The sequence below is a fragment of the Nannobrachium achirus genome (genome assembly GCF_963921795.1).
Source record: "Nannobrachium achirus genome assembly, chromosome: 10".
In the NCBI taxonomy this organism is placed as follows: Eukaryota; Metazoa; Chordata; class Actinopteri; order Myctophiformes; family Myctophidae; genus Nannobrachium; species Nannobrachium achirus.
In genome coordinates, this window is record NC_137819.1 from 43386480 (window position 1) to 43398979 (window position 12500).

At 41.5% G+C, this 12500-nt stretch overlaps 1 protein-coding gene across 1 annotated transcript in view; it reads left to right on the forward strand.

The window, feature by feature from the left end:
• The window catches only part of csmd2 (CUB and Sushi multiple domains 2), a gene marked incomplete at its 5' end in the record, with an annotated part of 568918 nt that overhangs the window by 68814 nt on the left and 487604 nt on the right, over positions 1-12500 (forward strand). The window lies entirely within an intron of this gene.

Below are 12500 nucleotides of genomic sequence, written 5' to 3' on the forward strand. Positions count from 1 at the left end.
AACAACATTGACATGTAACTTAATCAGACAATCACAAGTATTTGAAATTAGCCAGACTTATCATGCAAAGGTCTTCGGAAACCAAGCATAGGTAGAGAAAGCAAGCCATATTTAAAGGAGCCTTCCCTATTGATTGAGAGCTTTGATTGCAGTATGGCAGTCATGTGACATAATGACCAGCAGATATGAGAATGAGGAATGAGAACAGAGCTGACTGACAGCTGACTACAGCTGGGCGGGACGACTCCCGTGTCCTGCATAAACTTACGTGTTCGCTCCTTTTGTTTGAGTCGTGTTGTGAGTTTCCGTTTACCACATCGATTTTCTTTTTTTTTTATGTCTGGGCATACTGTACATACAGTGTGGATGTGATTTAATTATATTATGTGCTTGAAGCTGAAAGCAATTTTACAATAAGCCTCATAAGCTGCCTCAGAGATTTGTGACTATTTGACTTCCACTCAATTCAAATCCTCGCAGAAATTCAACGTTGCGTGGTGATAGCAAGCTTCACTTTTAACACTATAGCACAGGCAAAATCTTGCCTACTGCTGTACAAAATGCCTCGAACATGCAAGATTGGGACTGGGAGAGTGTGTACTCAAATGTTAGGCGTACTGTACCATTCTTATGGAGTTGAATTAGCAATGTGCGCAAGCCTATTTCTATTAAAATGTGTGAATGTTTGATTTAAAGCCATGGGCTCCAGCTAGCTTAGTGCCCTCTCTTTTCCCAGGCAAATGAGGGGCCTTTATCGCATTCCTTCTGATGGAAACGGTGAATGCTTTATGACCCATAGAGGGATGATATTAATGATGGCACTCTTCAAACCCATGCAAGAGGAAAGCTGAGGCAAGGGAGGGGAAGGAAAGACGAGGGAGCAGCTAATTAGGCTAATTACCTGACAAGAGTCCGTCAGCGGGTTTGAGGGACAGGGTGGAATGTGGGGATTGCGGTCCGGTGGAGCAACGTCGAGTGACTCAGGAGACCTCAAGCCTAAAACCGGGAAACTGTCATTTAAAAAAAATTGTATTATTTTATACATCATGTATACATCATTTATACTTTGTGTATTAATAGCAGATATAGAAGCTCTATATAGCGTGTCACTTCATCCCTTGATCTTGTAGATCCTTTTATTTTATCGTGAACATGGTTGCAGATCTTTCAATATATTTTGTTTTACTCAAGTCTTTGCTCCTGGGGGTCCCTGTGGAAAAATACATATCATTTGGGGGGTCCTTGACAAGAAAAGGTTTGAGAACCACTATAGCGACATAGGATTAGGATTTAAAGACATTTGTAGAATCAGCCTCTAAGGCCTGGACGCACTGACACAGAAATCGCTGATCTACACACTCACATTGGCACCTAACAAAGTATAGTACATTAAGCATCAGAATGTTTAATGTGACTAGATGTAAAGGCAAAGTGCAAAGAAACCGTTTGTGAACCTCGTTAACTCATCCGGGAGGTAATTTGGGATGTCTCGACTTTCTTTCTGGCTTTCTTCCGTGCTCCTTGTGAAAGTGTGAAAAACGCTTGCTGTGTTGCTAAGATAATTGGGAAGATAATTTGGCAAGAGAACTGAATATTTGCTGTTGTGGGAATACCTTTTGAACGTGCAGGTCTGGTAACACAGTTGCTGTTCCAGTATTTGGTTGTGTGTGACAAATTTAAGTAACTAAGGTGTGTACTTCGGACTCACCCAACCATTCACAGTGACCAGGAAGAGAAGAGGGCTATTGAGTTGTGAGCTGCCTTCCGATGCTCATTGGCTGGGTCATAGCCATTAATGACTGTAATTGCCAGTGGTGGAAAAAGTACTCAATTGTTTTACTTAAAGGAGCTATAGTCAACTTTTTCTTGAAAAACGGATGCTAAAATGAAAATATGAAAATAAATATTTCATAAAAGAATAAGCTTCATATATGTGTTTCTATTCAAAAATGACCACAAAAAGCGTAAAATAATGATAAAATAATCATTTTGGCCATTGTCAGACCGACACTTTGTTTACATTCTAGTCTATAGACTAGGATTTAAACAAAGTGTCGGCCCTACAATGAAAAAGTTCACTATAGCTCCTTTAAGTAAAAGTATCAATACTGCAATATAGAAATACTCTGTTACAAGTAGAAGTAAGGAATTCAAAATGTACTTATGTACCAAAAGTAAAAGTACAAAAAGTTTGAAAATAGCAGATCTACAAGCTCACAACGCGCCACGATCCGACATGTTGTGAGCTTGTAGAATGGCTATTTTCCAATAGCCACGGTATAAAATAGGGCTAAAGTGGTTTATGTATGTTTTATGATATTATAATTTATATCTGCAAAGTAACTAGTAACTAAAGTTTTCAAATAAATGCAGTGGAGAAAAAGTACAATATTTGGATCCGAGATGTAGTGGAGTAGAAGTAAAAAAAAGTATTGGAAATCGGAAACACTCAAGTAAAGTACCAATACCTCAAAAGTGTACTTAACACAACTACTGCCTCTTAATCTGAAGGTTTGCTTGGTGCCTCGGTGCCACGCCGTTTCCTCCATAGGCCGCCGCTATTATTTTGAAGGGCCGGAAGGGGGTTGTTTTTGTTTTTTTGGATTATCACTTGACGGCAACGATTACGTCATCTAGTCACAGTGTGAGCCCAGAAGAGAACATGGCTGCGCCCAGCTTTTGTGTATAGTATGGAGAGTGGAGACCATCCTTTGTATAAGAATGTCCCTTTTGGAGAAAATGAAGTCTCTTTATGGGCCTCTCAATGGATTTACTATGGAGGACGTTAACTTCGCGTGCACGCCCGACGTGCGTTGTAAACAAATCGCGGACATTACCGATAAGTAATAATATCTTTACTGTATATACAGTAAGATTGACAGTCCTCGCCGTCAACGGCGCCATGGTATTAACCCTTTCACTGACGGTGAGCGTCGTCAAGGGCAGCAGAACAGAGGTGGTGCCATAGTTTTGTACTTTTTCTGTTTTTCATGTGTCTAGGAGGTTGAAAGTACTTCATGGTACTTCACTCCCCTGGTGTGGTTTTTATGAGCAATGATGTATTCTCTTGGTATTTGTTTGTTTTCTCTTGGAGGCTGCCACCTTGTGGTCAAAAGTGTCAGTTAAAAAACACAGATACTAAGTATGTCACAGTATCAACTCCTCCCCTAATTACCATTCACCCAACACTGTGTGGTGTGGCTAACTTCAGCTGAGTCACCACCCACCATGACATCCATGCATACTTAATGAACTGGGGGTGTGGCCACATAAAAACCCAATTTTAACTCTTTCTGTATACTTTTTGGGAAAAAATCTTCCTCCTAGTATAATCATAATACCTGATAATCATGTTTTAGAGGGGGGAAAATCATGGCACCACCTCTTTAAGTACAGTACTTGAGTAAATGTACTAGTCACTTTACACCACTGGTAATTTGTAAATAGGGAGTTATTGAGTTGTATGTTTCTCCCCTGCTTATTCTCTGTCTCTCTATCTCTCTGTCTGTCTGTCTGTCTGTCTGTCTGTCTGTCTGTCTGTCTGTCTGTCTCTCTCTGATGCGTCACACTCACAAGGTCACGCACACACACACGCACGCACACACAGTCACGCGCACGCACTTCGCCGGTTAAGTGAATAATGCTGATTGTTCACCAGTGTGGTGATTGACTTTCGCTCCGCGGAGACTGTGTGACGGCTATTGAGCCGGTTGACCGCCAGGGGAAATCAGTGTGTCTCCATAATTACCTGTCACCACTGTCACATGACGCTGGCGAGGCGCCAGCCTGCGCTGACCCAGCCGCACGCAGGAGGGGGGGAGGACCCCGCTGTGCAGACATGTTCCTGGTGCACCGTGCAGGTTAGAGTGGATGTCGATGGGAGTGTTATAATCACCACTCCAAGTCTAGAATTAGTGGTTCACGCACGCATGCACGCACACACGCACGCACACACGCTCTACACACTTCTTAATGAACACATAGAGTGTGGAGCTTCCGGATTAGGGCTGTCACAATTATTACATAATCGTCTAATCGCAATTATTTGACACAATCGCAATTATTTTGTCATAATCGTCATAATCGTGAATGTTGAAAAATGTTCATACATTTTCAGAAAAAGTGGAAATAGTAGATCTACAAGCTCACAACGCGTCGCGACGTGTTGACGCTTGTAGATCGGATGGGAACCGCAAGGTTCCCTGTTCGATCCCCGATGTGCAGGTTGGTGCCTTGCATGGTTTCCTCCGCCATCAGTGTACGAATGTGTGTGAATGGGTGAATGTAATGTACAATCTATGTAAAGCGCTTTGGATAAAAGGGCTATATAAATGCACCATTTACCATTTAGTATGCCCCCGATTTCAAAATATAGGCCTGCTCTTCTTAAATTCACACATAGATAAGTTTAGTCATCCTCGGTGGGGAGACAAGCGCGTTACGTCAACAGCAGTTCATTCTGCTATAAGCCCTGTGAAAGTGCACTGAAGTAAATGGCACCTCTCGCCTCTGCTTGAACTCGCCCGCTCTCATCCCTGTATTTTTTCCTCAGCCTCAGGCTTTGGATTGACTTCCACCCCTCCCACCTTTTCATGGTACAGGCTTTGTTGGCTCATCTGTTCTCATCCAAGCCTTGTGTGTTCGGACACTCGGGTCAAGTGTGGCTGGAGATAATGTGCCTCCGCCCCATGGCTGCCTCTGCCATCGCAGTATTGTGGATGCTGATCAAACTCAACGCTGCATGGTTTCTCTTGTGTGTCTCCAGTCCCCTGTAATCAGCCTGGAGGTGAAAGCAGACCAATTTACACTGATTTTCACATCCCTGGCTTTGCTTAGATATTCAGTGTCATTTCAGGTTACGGCTCACACGGTACTTTGTCGTATTATACTCTCCTCTCGTTATTGCTTTTTTTCTCTTGCTCGCCTCTTTTCTCCCCGCCACCATTTTCTCCGCCCGGTGACTTTCCATCAATGTCTTTTTTTATTTTATATCCGCAATATCCAACGCTTGTTTATTCAAGTAGTTTGTTACACACGGCCTGAAAACAAATGACTGCGCGCCTGGCCAGTCTCCTCCATGCAGACGATGATGAGTTTCCTTTCCACCCGTATAAATGGGTAGTAGTACGCTGTGTTCTAGTAATGTTATATGATAAGAGTCCACCGGGACATTTTTTACACATTTATAACGGAATAACCGCGTGGCTCGTTATTGCTTGAGAGAAGCGCTGTCTAATTAATGATGATTCATAGTCGGTATGATCCCTGATGGGGCCAAATGATTGCACAGCAATGCCCTGTCAGAGCACATTGTTATTGTTTGCGTGACTTTTGCAAATGGCATAAGGTGTTCGCTTTTTTAATGGGATTCGGAGGCGCATGGCTGAGTGAGTCAGTGTCATGTCGGCCCCTAGCAGCTAACAGCCCCGCGCCCAAGTTCTGCGCCTAATGTCTCCCATCGGGACAGAGAACTGAGGAATTATGTTATATTGGAGTGAGGCCATCCGTGTGTGTAGGCGGATTTTGGAGCAATTTAGCTGTAGGCTTTCTTGACAGACTGGAGTTTATCTGAGGTCGTGTGCCATAGATAGACATTGACAGAGTGGAGTTGTGCAGCTCCACCAATTTTCTTTTATTTCTCCAGCACTGATATAGAACAGTGGTTCCCAGCCCTTTTTTCATAAGCTGAGAACACCTCACACCAGGGACGTGCAGAGAATGTTAGAGAGGCAGGGGCTGAAATTTCTAAAAGGGCCTTTGTGGTGAAAATATAGAAAATAGCAGACCTCCAAGCTCGGAGGTTGGAGCTTGGAGGTTGGCTATTTTCAGTGCTTGATACCACACTGAACTAAGCATAATAAGTCATAAGTTATTCAGGAGAGTTTGGAAAAGGCAATTGAACGCTGCCTTCAGGTATGGCATGGATAGCCGATCTACATGCTGTAGATCTTACTCTTACTTAGAACAGCTAAGTACAGGCTGTGCGGCCCTCACACCTACAGTGCGTCTCACCACCGATCCGACCAATATGTCTGAGTCATATGGTATAATAATATATTAGTATAGTGGTCCATCCTGTACTGAATATGTTATGTTTACAGTTTTTTTCAGAGCAGTGGTGGAAAAGTACTCAAATGTTTTACTTAAGTAAAAGTATCAATACTGCAATGTAGAAATACTATGTTACAAGTAAAAGTCAGGAATTCAAAATGTACACTTGAGTAAAAGTACAAAGGTATTGGCATCAAAATGCACTTAAATTACCTAAAGTACTTATTATGCAGAATCTCTTGTTTCAAGTTTTCAAATGTATAAAAATTGTTGGTAACACTTGCTATGCATCGTATCTCTATAATTCATTATAACGTTCTTATGATGCATGATAATCTGATTGTAACGCAAGTGTTACCAGATCTTTTGAAAATAGCATCGCGACGCATTGTGAGCTTGTAGAACGGCTATTTTCAAATGGCCAAAATGTATATATGGCTGAAGAGAGTGATGTATGTTTTGTAATAATAATCAAATATACAAAGTAACTAGTAACAAAAGTTGTCCTATCCACCAGCCCTCCCAGTAGACAATTTTAATATAGGATAATGACTGTCCAAAATAGGGACGCCAGGTTGAAAGTGGAGGAAAGCAAGTTATGATTATGTTTAAAATGTTTAAATGACTACCTCCAAATAGGGATGGGACGATATGCGATATTATCGTTTATCGTGATAAAAAACACTCACCTGGAAATTAATTTATCTTGATATCGTCCTCCGTCATCCACTGAGATCAATTCACCTTTTATTTGCCGAGCTGCATATCTGGTACCACTTAAACCCTCCATAATAGGTAAAAGGTCGTTATAATATACAGTACATACTCGATACAGTCGTTTTTTTTTAACTCTTTATCAAATGTCTTTGCCAAAACTTAGCCGATCTGTGTATGCGTTGTGAGCTTGTAGATCTGCTATTTTTTGGCAAATGTTCCTCCCCAGGATAATGGATTTTGATTATTATGATAATATCGTAAATCGCGATTTCTTTTGTCAAAATAATCGTTATATGAAATGTTCTTATCGTCCCATCCCTACCTCCAAACAGACGAGGCCCCGCTCCTCCCTGCAATCTCTGGCTTCTCCCAGGGTGCGCCCGCCCCCCAGGAGCACTGATACACTGTAGCACACAAGGGGATCCCTGCCTGCCATGAATTCTTCTTCAGCTCTTCAGAAGCAGCGTTCAAACCAATCTAGCCAAACCTCTCATTGGTGTATATGACTAGAGAGATGCATACCAAAATGTGTGATGTTGGTTCAGTGAAGTATCTATGATGAAAGTGTGAGGCCTCACTATAGAAATGAACACTATAGAGAGGCTGTGTCTGTTCCTTTTGCTTCCCATCCAGTGTATTAGAGATCAATCACTAGAGCCCAAACGATGCCAGATGTTGGCTCTAATGCTTGGCAATAGTCTTGAAATCACTTTGAAAAAAACGTAGATTTGATTTAAGTTTCTATTTGAGCACATTTAAAGGAGCTATTGTCAACTTTTTCTTGAAAAACGGACGCTAAAATAAAAATAATGTTTCGAAAATATTTTGTAAAAGTTTAAGCTTCATATATGGTCATTTTTTAATAGAAACACATATATGAATCTTTTATAAAATATTTTCGAAACATTATTTTTATTTTAGCGTCCGTTTTTCAAGAAAAGGTTGACTATAGCCCCTTTAACTTATAAGCAAACAAATAAGTAGAAATTACTAATTGTCAATACAAAAAGATTATTCAACTTGCAAACTGAACTTATTACAAAATGTTTAGTAATTGTAGATCTACAGTACAAGCTCACAATGCCTCAGGAGGTGACTAATTTTGAAAAACAATTAAATATTTTCAATGCTGAAAATAGGGCTGTGAGGTTGAAAATCAGGACATATCGGCTGCATAACTGCTGATACCGAAGTCAAAAAAGTAAAATTGTGGCCCATATTTCAGCCAAACTGATATCCAGTATCTGCTGGCCTGGGCTCTTCTATTCACAGCTTCCTTTGTCCTACACGAACATTCCATGTCATGTAAAAAAACAGCCTATATTTAGCTTTTGTTGTGCTGGCTAATTAAAACAATAATAAGCAGCCTAGCTCACTGGTCTATTGACTGTTGAACTCCATTTATTGTGTCTGCTCACCTTAATCACCCCCCATAGAGTTGGCCCATTGGACTGGCGCAGGGCGAATCAATGCCCCACTATGCTGCCCCGACCTGCAATATCTGCCTTTTTTCCACCAGATCGATGCTTACGAGCGCGGCGTTCGGCTGTAAACCCAACACCCCTCAGTCACCATCTGGTTATGAGGACCGCACTCTCCACTCCACTCCACCATTTTGGAGTGAGCCTATATCTCGCTGTGTGTTCACTACCTTTATTGCTATTAACATCGACATAAACATTGCACTGCCCATCTCCCCAACACGCAACTGTGTAATGGCTGGGGACCGCTGTGAAATCTCTCTCCTCTCGTAACTCACAGGACATCCTCCTACACACGAACACACACTCATGCACGTACCGCATGCACGCATGCACGCATGCACGCACGCACGTACATACGCACATTGCCTTATTCTGATCCCTCACTTGCAAACTCCATTCACATTCAGTTTGTGGCTGTGGAACAGAAAAGGGTCAGAAGAGGGCAAATGAGACACAATGGAGCCTCTCAAAAATGTCCAATTGAAAATAAAAGACGACTCAAATGTCAAATCTCTTGATGTCGCACTGCTCCCATCACTCTCTATCCTTCTGCCTTTTCTGTCCCTTCTCTCTCTCTCTCTCTCTCTCTCTCTCTCTCTCTCTCTCTCTCTCTCTCGTTCTCTCTCTTAAAGGGATAATTCACTTTCAAAATAACTTGTGGTCATTTTATCGTCTAATCAGGCTTTTATGAACACCCTGGACAGATTTTAATTTGCTTGATTCAATATTTAGATATTTTATGTAAATGTTACCAGGCCCTCCTCCTCCAGGGCTTCTCTCCATACACACCCATTGTAACTTCAGACTCCATTTTAACCATGATAGATTCATTAAAAACTCCCATTATAATTTTTTTCTGGTGACTCATACTACCCTCGTGAGCAGGCCGTTTTTTTTTCATAACCTTTTTTAATTTATTTTTAATAATTTTTTATTGTATTTAATGTTATCCATTTTCCCAAAGAATTATTACAAATAAATTAAAAAGGTTATTGAAAAAACACGGCCTGCTCACGTAGGCCTATTAGGAGGGTAGTATGAGTCAACAGAAAATATAATGGGTGTTTTTAATGAATCTATCATGGTTAAAATGGAGTTAGAAGTTACAATGTGTGTGTATGGGGAGAGGCCGTGGGCCTGGAGGGCCTGATAACATTTACATCAAATATCTAAATATCGAATCAAGCAAATTGAAAACTGTTCAGGGTGTTCATAAAAGCCTGATTAGACGATAAAATGACCAAAAGTTTTTTTGAAAGTGAAATATCCCTTTAAAGTACCACTGTGATTATCCAGTCATGAGTCACATGCAGAGCTGTTTGATTGTCTCTTACTCTTGGTTTCTTCCTTGCGTCATCATCAGGTCTCCCATCTGGGTCAGCCTGAGATAAGCTTAGCTGTCTGCTTCCCAGCATTTAAGACACTGCAGGTGTTGGTAAGCGGGAGGAAAACTGTGAACAGGGTAATTTGGGGATAGAAAAAAAGTATTGCATTTATGCATAGTCTAAGTCATTACTAGAGGCATTCGAGGACACCTGCAAACGTTTTTTTCCACCCTGTGTTGTTAATTTAATTCAAATCTGTGTCTGAGTTAGGCTGAATTATAAATATACCCATCAACAACCTAGCAAAGGCACAATATTTTAGTAGTGGTGCAAATCAATGGATATTTGATATTTTGTTTGAAGGTTGTGAATGCCACCTTCAATTAAAACATGAAAATGAGTGAGTGGGCGACAGTGAGTGAGAGAGAGAGAGAGAGAGAGAGAGAGGGGGGGAAGGAGAGGTGATCGTAGGGAAAGCGAGAGAATATCATGGTCTCTGATCCCACATTAGTTTTAGCTACGGTAATCTGCAATGGCCATTCTATCTCCTCCACTCCCCTCCTCTACCCTCAGCTATATCTCTATCTCTCTCCTCCTCAATCTCTTTATCTTGCTCTCCCTCTTTCTCTGCCCCTCTATCTCTCTGTCTGGCTCTGTCTCTGTCTGTGTGGAGATGCAGGAGATGGGAGAGCAGCGATGCGTGAGTGAGTCTAGCGCCTAATTGAAAAATGAAGCTCGTCCCCTTAAGTCAGGGAGTCGGCCGAATGAAAGTGTGATGACAGAGAGTAGAGCAGAGGAGCGACCTGGATCTAATCCTACAATCCTAATGTCCCATTTGCTCCCCGCGGGGAGTAATAGACATTTTGCACAGAGGTGCAAAATGGCCTTGTTTATGTGCCATTGTGTTTTGATTTAAAGGGTGGTGTGGCAGTGGTATTTTCCACCTATACATACACAGCACACTAGGAAACATCTTCCTTTCGATTTTGTTGCTGCTGCTTAATTCTCTTTAAGCAATTTGGCTTTGAATAGAAGCAGGTCAGGGTCCAATAATTGCATCAAATAGATGTTACTCTTGCCCACATAAGAATTTTAAGGAGCCCGTTTCTACTACCGCGACGTGAGGCGGGACTACGGCTACTATGACGCAATCGCCATTGCGGTCCAAATCGCTAAGTCGGCGACGGGGTCCCACCCCTTTTACTGAACGCTTTGGTTCCCATGGCGACATGTCTATACAGCAGACGTTTTAGGCGCAACAAGGAAAGGGAGCTGCCGTAGCCGTCCAAAGCTTAAATAGCCTACTGTATGAATGGATAGCAGGACGGTGAACCCGAGATCTTTATTTCACAAAATGTAAAAGACATTCACAAAATAGATAATATCACAGGCAGCTACAAGGACATCAAATCATAATTATGTTGGCTTTTGCGTCACTCACTTTGTCACTTGTTTTTGTCTTCAGCGCTTTAAAATTTTTCTCTAATTTTTCCCCTCTTTAATGTAGTCTAGTCTAGCGCAATTCTCTCCATCGCTGAACATTGAGTCTTCCACGTATTTGATTAAATGTGACCAGTAGCTTGTGGCATGAATTAATCTATTCCCCTAAAAACAGCATGCATGTAAACAAATTAGTATGGCATATCAAAGACATTAGCAGTCATATTAGCATAAACGTGTGTTTATGTGCGTGCGTGTTTGCGTGAGAAACTATACGGTACTACCAATTATATCAGTATTCAGTTTCTGTGGCTAAAGTTGAAGAATAAAGCTTTGATTTTATATATCTTTTCAACATTTTTCAAAAATCTTCGGTAACACTGTTACAGCCGTATTACCGAGCAAAGAAATCAAACCTCAAACCTTGCAGAGTTAGTTAAAATGCATCACGAAGCCAGGGGAATAGCGAGCAGCTGTTGCAAATGTGCATCTGACAAGCCATCATATCTCTTACAGGCCACACACTCCCCACTGTATTTCATTCCCATCCAACTACCATAGCTACCCTGCTGGTCATGCATTACTGGTCCACTTTGATGTGCATGCGTGCACGTGCGAGTGTGTATCTATCTACCCTGCTGTGAAGACCAGAGGAATGCTACAGTACCAAGTTTGCATGTTAATCAGTCTCTCCCAGGGACGTGCAGAGAATGTTAGAGAGGCAGGGGCTGACATTTTTAAAAGGGCATTTTGGCTCACACAATACCAGAGTGATTATGTCCTAGGCACCTGATATGTAATGCGATGATGCTTTATGTCTAAATGTGCAGCAAATCTTTCTATAATACAGTAGCTGAGTGAAGGGGGCGCCCGCTGACCTACCGGTCTGGGTGCATACCACATAGGCTCTGATGCCTAACAGCGTGTCGTGGGTTTGAGTCCCGATCCTGACGGCCTTTGCAGTGTGTCACTCCCCGTCTCTATCCCCCTTTTCTCCCCTTTTGTCTTTTTCTTTTTGTATGGAGTTTCTGGTAGCACTTTACAATAATGACCTGTTATAAATCATTTATAAACAATTATAAGCAGTTTATAGATGAGTAATAAACATGAACAAACTGTTTATTGACATTTGTAAATGTTTAACTAAACATTTATAACTGTTTTAAACATCATTAACATGTTATTAGTAAGGTATTAGTAAGTAGTAAACTAATCATGAATAAACCATTTATATACATTTGTAAATGCTTACTAAATCATTTATAACCAATGCTAAAATTCACATAATGTGTAGGTAGGAATGCATTTACAAATGTCTGTTAACACTTGGGGAGCCAAACTCGTTCAGTGACGAGTTATGGCCACTAGATGTCACCCTGCCACAGGAAGTTATATCGTCGAGGGACGAGTCAACAAATAGTTAACTTTTCGAGACCGCAGCTTCCCTTTGCATGCCCTGAATCCATTACGTCACCCAGCCAGG